Genomic DNA, 8444 nt, shown 5'->3' with positions numbered 1-8444 from the left:
CAGTGTGGCACTGTGCTGAGGGAAAGGTGAAAACAGTTAATAATCCACCCTCAGCTAATCACTGAGGGCTGATGGGAGGCACAGGCTTGGTGGAGCTGCTTTGTACAAGCCAAGGTGCTTATCAGCTGTGCGGTGTCCCCAGCAGCCCCTGGCAATGCTGGTGCAGCTGAAGGACAGGCTTGATGGGTCTGGTGCAGCCCCACAACCTCAGACACTGCGGCTCCACCGTGCAAAGCAGCATGGCTGAGCTGGTTGTTGGTCAGGTAAGGGCTCAAATATATTTTCTGCAACTTGCTCCAGCACAGTTCAGCCTGGAAAAAAGGCATTTTTCCAAGTGTAGGGGAGTCAAGCCCCAATAAATGTCAGCTGAGCCCTTGTGCTGGCTCCCCTGCATGAAGCCTCAGTGAGGCACCAGGGCCTCCTGTCAGCAGGAGGGGAAGGGAGATCAGAGTTGTTGGAAGAATACGTGACTGAAGGCTGAGCACAGGGTTGGTGGTGCTTTGCGTGGCTCTTGCATGACATCCAGGCTGGCTGTGGCAGTGTAAGCTAACCTTTTGTTTTGCATCAGGCTTCATGCCAGAGCCAGCCCCTTTCCAGCCTTTGGGGTGATTACAGCTGTTGCTCTATATTTCTCTCCCTTCTTTTTTTTCCAACAGCTATTCTACTCCAGCACCATAGGCAGGCAGTGATGGCTGCCTGTAGCTAACAAGACAAACTGAGATCTGCCTGCAGAGCCATGGTAAGGTGTCTCTGGGCTTGTGAGACAGGCCAGGACAACACAAACTGAGGCCATAGCCATGCTGTGCTTTCAGTTGAGCCTGTGGTGGAGCTGCTATGCTTGTAGTCAGCATCCAGATGGGGCAGGTGACATATCTGTCTTAGCTGGGACAGAAACAGAAGTACAGCCCTTGCACAGCATCCTTCTGCTAGGCTGTGCTAAGCTCAGGGGCCTCTAAACTGGCCCTTAAGACCTAGGTCTCCACTCCTTGCCCAGATCCCCAGCCTCAGGGAGGACTTGGGTTTAGGAGCCACGGCTTTTTCTTCCATAAGACTCCATTAAGAAAAAGTCAAGTTAAGCAGTTCATTGACATTTAAAATACTGTACAGTGTGTAAAACCAAATATCCCCCTCCCCACAACAATCCCGTGCTCTCAGCGGATGCTCTGGTGAAGAATCCCACTTTTGGCACTGTTTGCCTTCTCTTTTCTCCTTCTTCTTTATGGGATCCATCTCAAAACAGCTCCAGACCTGCACTGTTTCATTAGCAGCTGCTGAGGCCACTGTTGTACCATCAGGACTCATGGTCAGGTTCAGGATTCTATCAGTATGACCTGAGGAGGAGAAGGAATGTGCAATCCAGGCTGAGCTGATCAGCACATGCACATTTACTCCTGTATGCTCCCATGAGCCCTGCCAGCTTGCATAGCTGTCCCCCCAGTGGCTGTGGCAGCGTGATTTCAGACCCCAAGCACACACTTGGATCAGTGGTATCTCTTCCACAGCCCCGTGGGCATGCTTTACTCCTAGCAGCATGGCCCCGGATACTGTCCTGTATCAGTGATGCTGCAGGCTCCAACCAAGGAGTGCAGCTGTCTTCAGCCTCTAACAGCCCCCCCACACCCAGGCCCTGTCCACCTACCTTGCAGCTCTGCAACCTTGGTCATTGTTGGATAGTTCCATATAATCAGCTCATTCTGCGCAAAGCCATAGGCTGAAATGAGCTCCTTGTAGTTTGTTGACCATAGGATAGAAGAGACCTGCAAAGAGGCAGTAACACAGGTGATACAGGGTCCTTGCGCTGATGCTCACCACTCGGAGGTGAGCATGGTCCCCCTCCTTCCCTGTGCCTTTGGGCCTGAGGAGCCAGCAGCTCTGTGGAGGTGTGCTGCCAGAAGGTGTTTGTCTCCAAGCTGATGTTCATATCTCACCTGGGAACGGGTATCAACAGCACTGAGGCAGGCGCCAGAACACACGTTCCAGATGCAGATATGTCTGTCTCTAGTGCCACCTCCAGTGGCTAGAACATTCATCTGGCATGGGCACCACGCCAGGCCTGAGCGAGGAGAGTTCATTTTAAAACATACAAGAGGCAACCTGCGCCCAGCCAGTGCTGCATGCCTGCCTTGCACACACATATCCGCCCGTGGCAGCTCTGTGCTCACCTTGACAGCACCCTGGTGCTGAGTGAAGGTCTGTACAGGAGCAAAGTCTCCACCCCCACCTTGGGTGCATGGCCAGACGTTCGCCAGACTGTCACTGCCACCACTGGCCAGGTAGTGGCCATCCAGAGACCATCTGAGTCCACACACCTCGTGTGTGTGGCCAGCAAGGGTGGCCACGTGATGCTCAGCCACTCGGACATCGTGGTGATGGATGTGCCCAGTCTGTGCACCACTGCAGAGAGAAGAGAAGGCTTGCAGGGTCAGGCTGCACATTTTCACCCAAATCCATTTTTGTTATTGCAAGACTGCTATACCTGCCACTGGGTTTCAACCAGTGTTACCAGCAACACAGGTCTGTTGGTGTGAGTGAAACACCCACACAAGCTCTTTACAACTTCAGCACAAATTGCAATACAGGAAAGAGGCCTTCTCCTCACAGCCCCAACAGATAAGGCTAAATAAGAATCCCAAGCCAGGACAAACTTCTCTCTGCCATCCCTAACCCATGCCACACGTAGATTGAGGGATAGGAGTTTGCAACAACTGGAAACTGCCCTTGACCCACTGCTTTACCTGGAGAGGATGCAGCTTTCCAGCTGAGGGTTCTCACAAGGCCACAATGGCTGGTCATGGTTCGGAGACATTTCTGTTGCTCAACGTCCCATAGCTGGAGAGGCAAAGCAAAAAGTTCTTCAGAAGAAACCCAATCCTGTTTCTATGCCCTAGGAACCTCACTGCACAGGCTCTCTCAGCTTACTCAGTAAGGGAACAGAGAAAATGTGTATCTCATGACTATAGCACAGAAGGTTACGCTACTTATCAGAAAACCCCCAGACCAAACCCTGCCTTGCACACTGGGCAGTTCCACCCCACACCAGGGAAGACAAGTCAGGTGCATGGCATCCTTCCTCTGCCAGCCAAGGCCCCACAGTTCTGTCAATCCCTAGAAAACACCTCTAGTTTTAGTCCTGCATTCACCTGAACCTCAGCACTACTTGTGCCAACAGCAAGGTAGTCTCCATCTTTAATCTATGACACAGAGGAAATGTAAGGATATCCGTCTGCAGTAGGGGGATAATCTCCCTAGTACCGTAATTCCACAGATAAACAGTGTTGTCCAGAGCCACTGCAAGGAAGTTCTGGGAGCTCCAGTCTACGAGATTCAGATCTACAATTTGAAAGAGCAGTGCAGGTCACACCATGCTTGGCTAGATAGCCCTGCCCTCTACCCGTGCTGATGCAGCAGGCGCGGGTGCACATGTGCACACACACACGTACAGGTGAGGGGCAGCCTTCTGAGTGTCACTATGCCCAGCTGCTGGGGCCAGGTACCCTGCTCCAAGGCACCTACACAGTGCCCTAGACCACTGTCCCTGTAAGGCCACACAGGGACACTCCAGAAGTGGTCTGTGCTAGCCTGAGTACACAAAATAATACAGACAGCCCAATCACACTGTCCTAGGAACAGCAATCCAATGCAGAATGTTCTGGATGCCCAGCACTCAACCCTGTAGCCTACTTACAGTAGTCATTGAACATCTCTGGTGCATCCAAGACCCAGTCTGGCTTTGAGGGAATATATCTGCTCTTCTTCCTGCTGGATCCAGGTGCCATTTTCTGACTGTAGAGCACTTTCAGGTTATTCTGATAGCCTGTGTGCAGGGGAACAGGTTTGTTAACCTGAGTTAGTTTCCTCCCAGCTGAGTGCTGCTCACCCAACTAGGAATCCCTTGGAGTGAAAATAAAGTCCTAAGAGAAACACTCACAAGCCTGCCGTGCACAAAAATCACTGGCAGAATGAACTGCTGAACAGGGGTGAGCTACAATTTGCTCATTCATGGAAACAAATTTAACAAACACTTGGGTTTTTGAATCCCATTATATTTAGTTGCAGTTTAAGCTAGAAAATGCACAGCAGAGACTTTGATGCTCTTACAGACTTCATGAAGGCTTGGAACCTGCAGTACAGGTGACTGTCACCGACATCTTTTCATAAAAATCCTTTCTTTAGGATTTTTCTCCCTTCTGAGAAGCTGTGGCCTCAGCAACAAAATGTAAACAATGGTTATCTGCTGCTGTGGAATGCAGCAGGTGGATGCGTGATTGGTCTTGGGTGAATGTTTGGATTTACTGACCACTCAGAGCAGAGCTGGGTCTCACTCTCTGTTGAGACACAGAAATTTGTTTATTTATTCTTTTTCTATTCTTAGCTTAGCTAGCTTCTGAGAACTTTCCTTCTATTTCTTTTAGTATAGTAATAATGTAATATATATCATAAAATAATAAATCAAGCCTTCTGAACATGAGGTCAGATTCTCATTTCTCTCTCCACCCTGAAGACCCTTGCAAGCCCTGTAACAGGTGACCAACTGGCAGTCATAGCAACTCTCCTAAATAAATTCACTGTAACTGTTATGCCCTCCCTCGACCTCAGGAACCGTAAGAAAGGAGACTCCAGCCTGTACAGCTCTCAGAAACCAGTTGATTTCTCCTGTGACCACACACAGAGCCTCTGTGTTGCTGTTCCCCTGACCTGATCTCTCCTGCTGATTCAGCTCACACGACTCTGTATCATACCTTCTGGAGCATTCTGTGGTTTTCCACTGAGGTGGAGGATCTTTGCCTCTTCTACATCAAAACCATTCAGATTCACTGCTCAGGCTTTCTGTTGCTCCTACAGAGACAAATCACCCTCAGTGCAATGCATTTAAAACAATTCCCACACTGCAATTTAAACAGACACCTAAGTCCCCTTCTCTTAGAATCTGAAGATGTTTGACTGTGCTGCAAGGGTCAGTCACACAGAGGCAGGTCAAAGCAGTTTTCCCTCAGACTTACATACATCGTCCTGCTCACATTTTCACACAATGGCAAACTCAGTGTCATTGCCAGTGGGAAAAGCCACAGCCACAAAGCGACCAAATGCTTCATAAACAGATTTCAGAACACAGTGTAAAACATTCCAGAAGTGTTCCCTGTGGAGACATTGTCCTAGAATAGCTACCACCAGCAGTTTCACTTTGCATAGGCTCACAGCTTTGTGTTTTTGTTGCCTGCTACATTTTAAAGCCTCATTAGTCAAAGGTAGATTTTGCTGCTAGAAGCAGCATAGGCTTAGAGTGCATGGCAGTCTCTACAGCTTCAATCTCATCCTAGGCTCCTGAAGCCCAGAGCTGCAAGTAGTGATGGCTGGGACTTGTCAGTCCCATGTGCCCACTTGATAGAGTAAAGGGGCAGGAAGGAGTAGCGGTTGTGAAGTAATTGTAACTTAGCAACATGCTCACCTTCTTGGTAGGGGAATCCTCATCAGGGTCATTCTCTTTGGTTAGGAGGAAATTTGCCATCTCCATCTGCATAGTGCTGCGTTTGGGAATGTAGCGATCCCCCCCAGCCTTTGTGGGGGTGCTTTGAATTTTGGATCCAGATTTACCTGCATTCACATATGAAAATATTGTCTTACAGCTATTTAACAGCCTGTATTAGAGCTTTCATGGGAGCAAACCCAACACTCCTCCACATCACACCCACCAGACAAGTAGGACTCTGAGGTCTCATGCCACCCAGTCACAACTAACTTATATTTTCCTCCCTGCCACCAAGTTGGTTAGGGACAGTGTGGTGCAACTCCTTGGGTCTAGTGCAACAATTCTAGAGTCCAGAGATAAGGGGAAGATACTAAAACGCTCACAAGATGTAAAGCTGTCAGCTAACAGTCCTGCCCACACTCGTCCTAGCATACAGCTGTGCCAGCAAGGCTCAGCTGGGCAAACAGCAGCTCGCCAGCCCCAGTGCTAAGAGCTCTGCCCCTAATGCTGACAAGGAGGTGGGTGGCTGTCAGGAGCACAGACCACCTCCTCCTGCCTGAGCAGCAGCCAGTAGGGCAGCGTGGCAGGGAGCCCAGAGCCCCATGGCTACAGACAAGCATCCTGGGCGAGGCTCCCGCACTCAACCTCTGTCGCTGGGGGCCGGCGCTCACCGGGTGTCTTGGACGGCGTCTTGCTGGAGCTGCGGAAGCAATTGGCCGGCTTCATGGGCGACACGCCGATGGGACTGGGCCCGGGGCCACTCTCCTTGGCCTTGCGCTGCCATCGCGTAGGCGGCGCATTCGGGATCAGCGTGTCCAGCTTCAGCAGCCCGCGCAGGTCCGCCTCGAACAGGAACTGCGCCATGGTCCTGCGGGCGGGCGGCGTTAGCCGTACCCACCAGCCGGGCTGAGCCTACTCTGACAGGCCCCGCTGGCCTCCCCATCACCGGACCGTGCAAGCGCTCCGGCTGCTCCTCCCCACCAATGGACACCCCTACGCTCCCCAACCGCTCCTCGGGACACTCCATCAGCCTATACACCCTCCCTCCACTCCTTGGGGGTCCTTGATCAGCTGGCACCCCTTCCAGCCGCTCTTTGGGGCTTCCTCCGATAAGCGACATTCTCCTGTCCCCTGCCTTTCAAGGGCAATCTCGTCCCTGTTCTTTATCCTCCCCACCGTGCTTTGCCTCTGCCCTGTGCCCCTGGGGCTGCTCTTGGCCAGGCAGCCTCAGTGGGAGCCAGCACTGGCTGCAGCCCCAGCAGGCCCCCCAGGACAAGGCCCAGCAATTAGGAGGCCAATGAAAGCTCTGGGCAGCAGCAGAACCCTCAGCAGAGTTCTTTGGACCGTCATGGACTGGCCACACCTACACTGCAGCCTCACTGGGAATGTTTCCTATGTACAGTAGACTTTCAAAAGAAGCTGTTTGAGGGAAAGGTGAACTAAACACTCACTGTCTTCTCTTAAGTCCAAATTCGGATAGAGCATAAGATGAAGATAAGCTCCAAAACAAGCAGGCCTGCCAGGAACCCCAGCCAGCAGCCTGGTTCCTGACAGAAACCCCTTCCAAGGACTTCTGGGCATCAGGAACATGTGCTGTGGTTCCAGCTGCACCTGTGGGAGCAATGGGGAGGGTCAGCCCGTGCTGTGCTGCACTGCTGAGCTGGCAGCACGGTGGATGCGGGCAGGACATTCTCCGTTTCCCCCAGAGCTGGGGCCTGCAGGCACCTTGGCGCCCTTTGGCACAGGCTGTGCCACCCAACAAAGCCCAGCAGGCTGGGAGGAGAGCCCGGGTGCAGCAGGAAGCTGAGAGAAGGCCCTGCTCTAGAACTGAGGGAGTTCCACCAGAAGCAAACAAAGATGGTAACTTGAAGAGATGCCCACTGTGCTCATAGTTATTCTGAGACGACTAAGACATTAGCTTGTCAAAAATCTTAAGTATCAGGGAAAAGGTTTTATGCATGTTGGTTGTGACTAGGTAAAAAGCTCCTGCGGGAAAAGAGCCTCTGCAGCAGGCTGGCTGACTGCAGGGGTCTTACTTCTTCCTAGAATAAAGATTACCACTGAAATGTAATTTTATTTTTTATTGTAAAAGGGGAAAATATTTTCCAGAACACTAAAACTAGTTTCAAAAATAGAGATGTGTCGTGGAAACAGGAACGAAAAATTTGGCGATTGCTCCCTACAACAGATATTTCTAAATATTTTTAAGAATGAAAAAATGGGGTCACTTGTTCTCTTGATTCTAAAAATACTTACAAAAATCTTTAAACACTATAGTAATTGGGAAGATATATTTGGGGGTGTGTCTCTACAGAAAAAATGTTTTGAAATATGTCTACAAATTTCTAATTTCTAAAACTGAAAAACAAAGCAACTGGGGTTGCTTTTTCTCAGGAGCCCCATGCTGCTGCCTGCCCCCTGGGCTCCCCCAGCCCTGGGGACCCCGCCGCTGGTCACAGCAGCCCCTACCTGGCTCCTGCCTGCTGACACCGTGGGCATCCACGGCTGCTCCTGGCCATGGAGCTCAGCCAGTGCTGCTGCCCGCTGGGCTTTGCTGCTGCTGCCACCCAGACACTGGGGTGACGGCACCTTCCCTGTAGTGCAACTAAAGAAAGGGCCATCACCAAGACTGGCAGAGAGCGGGGATAACGTCAGTGTTGTTTAGAGGGCAGGACCAGGGGGTTCAGGGGCACAGGAAGGGACATGTTGGTCTCAGGAGGGGCTGGAGGGTGCTGGGCTGCTCCTGGGGTCTATAGAAGAAGTCGGGACGGGACAGAGGAGGATCAAAAAAGAGATGGAAGTAGCTTGGGGATATACATGGGACGAGGAGGTGGCAGTGGGATCTCCAGGAGAATAGGAGATTTCCTTGTCGATGGCTGTTCTGGAGTCTTCTTCTCAGAACTCTTGACAGGGCTACCCAGGCTCTTCTAACTGCTGGATGGGCTGCTCTTGCTCTTTGGGTGTGAGGTGCAGCCAC

General features: G+C 51.3%; 1 pseudogene; it reads right to left on the bottom strand.

Moving 5' to 3' along the window:
* Window positions 1-1151: 1151 nt before the first annotated feature.
* Window positions 1152-6331, bottom strand: LOC128949269 (cell division cycle protein 20 homolog; annotated as a pseudogene).
* Window positions 6332-8444: the final 2113 nt, after the last annotated feature.

Source organism: Melozone crissalis, unplaced genomic scaffold (assembly GCF_028551555.1).
Source record: "Melozone crissalis strain CALT ecotype California unplaced genomic scaffold, PUWL_Pcris_2 ptg000209l_1, whole genome shotgun sequence".
NCBI lineage: Eukaryota > Metazoa > Chordata > Aves > Passeriformes > Passerellidae > Melozone > Melozone crissalis.
This window is presented reverse-complemented; position numbering and strand designations above follow the sequence as displayed.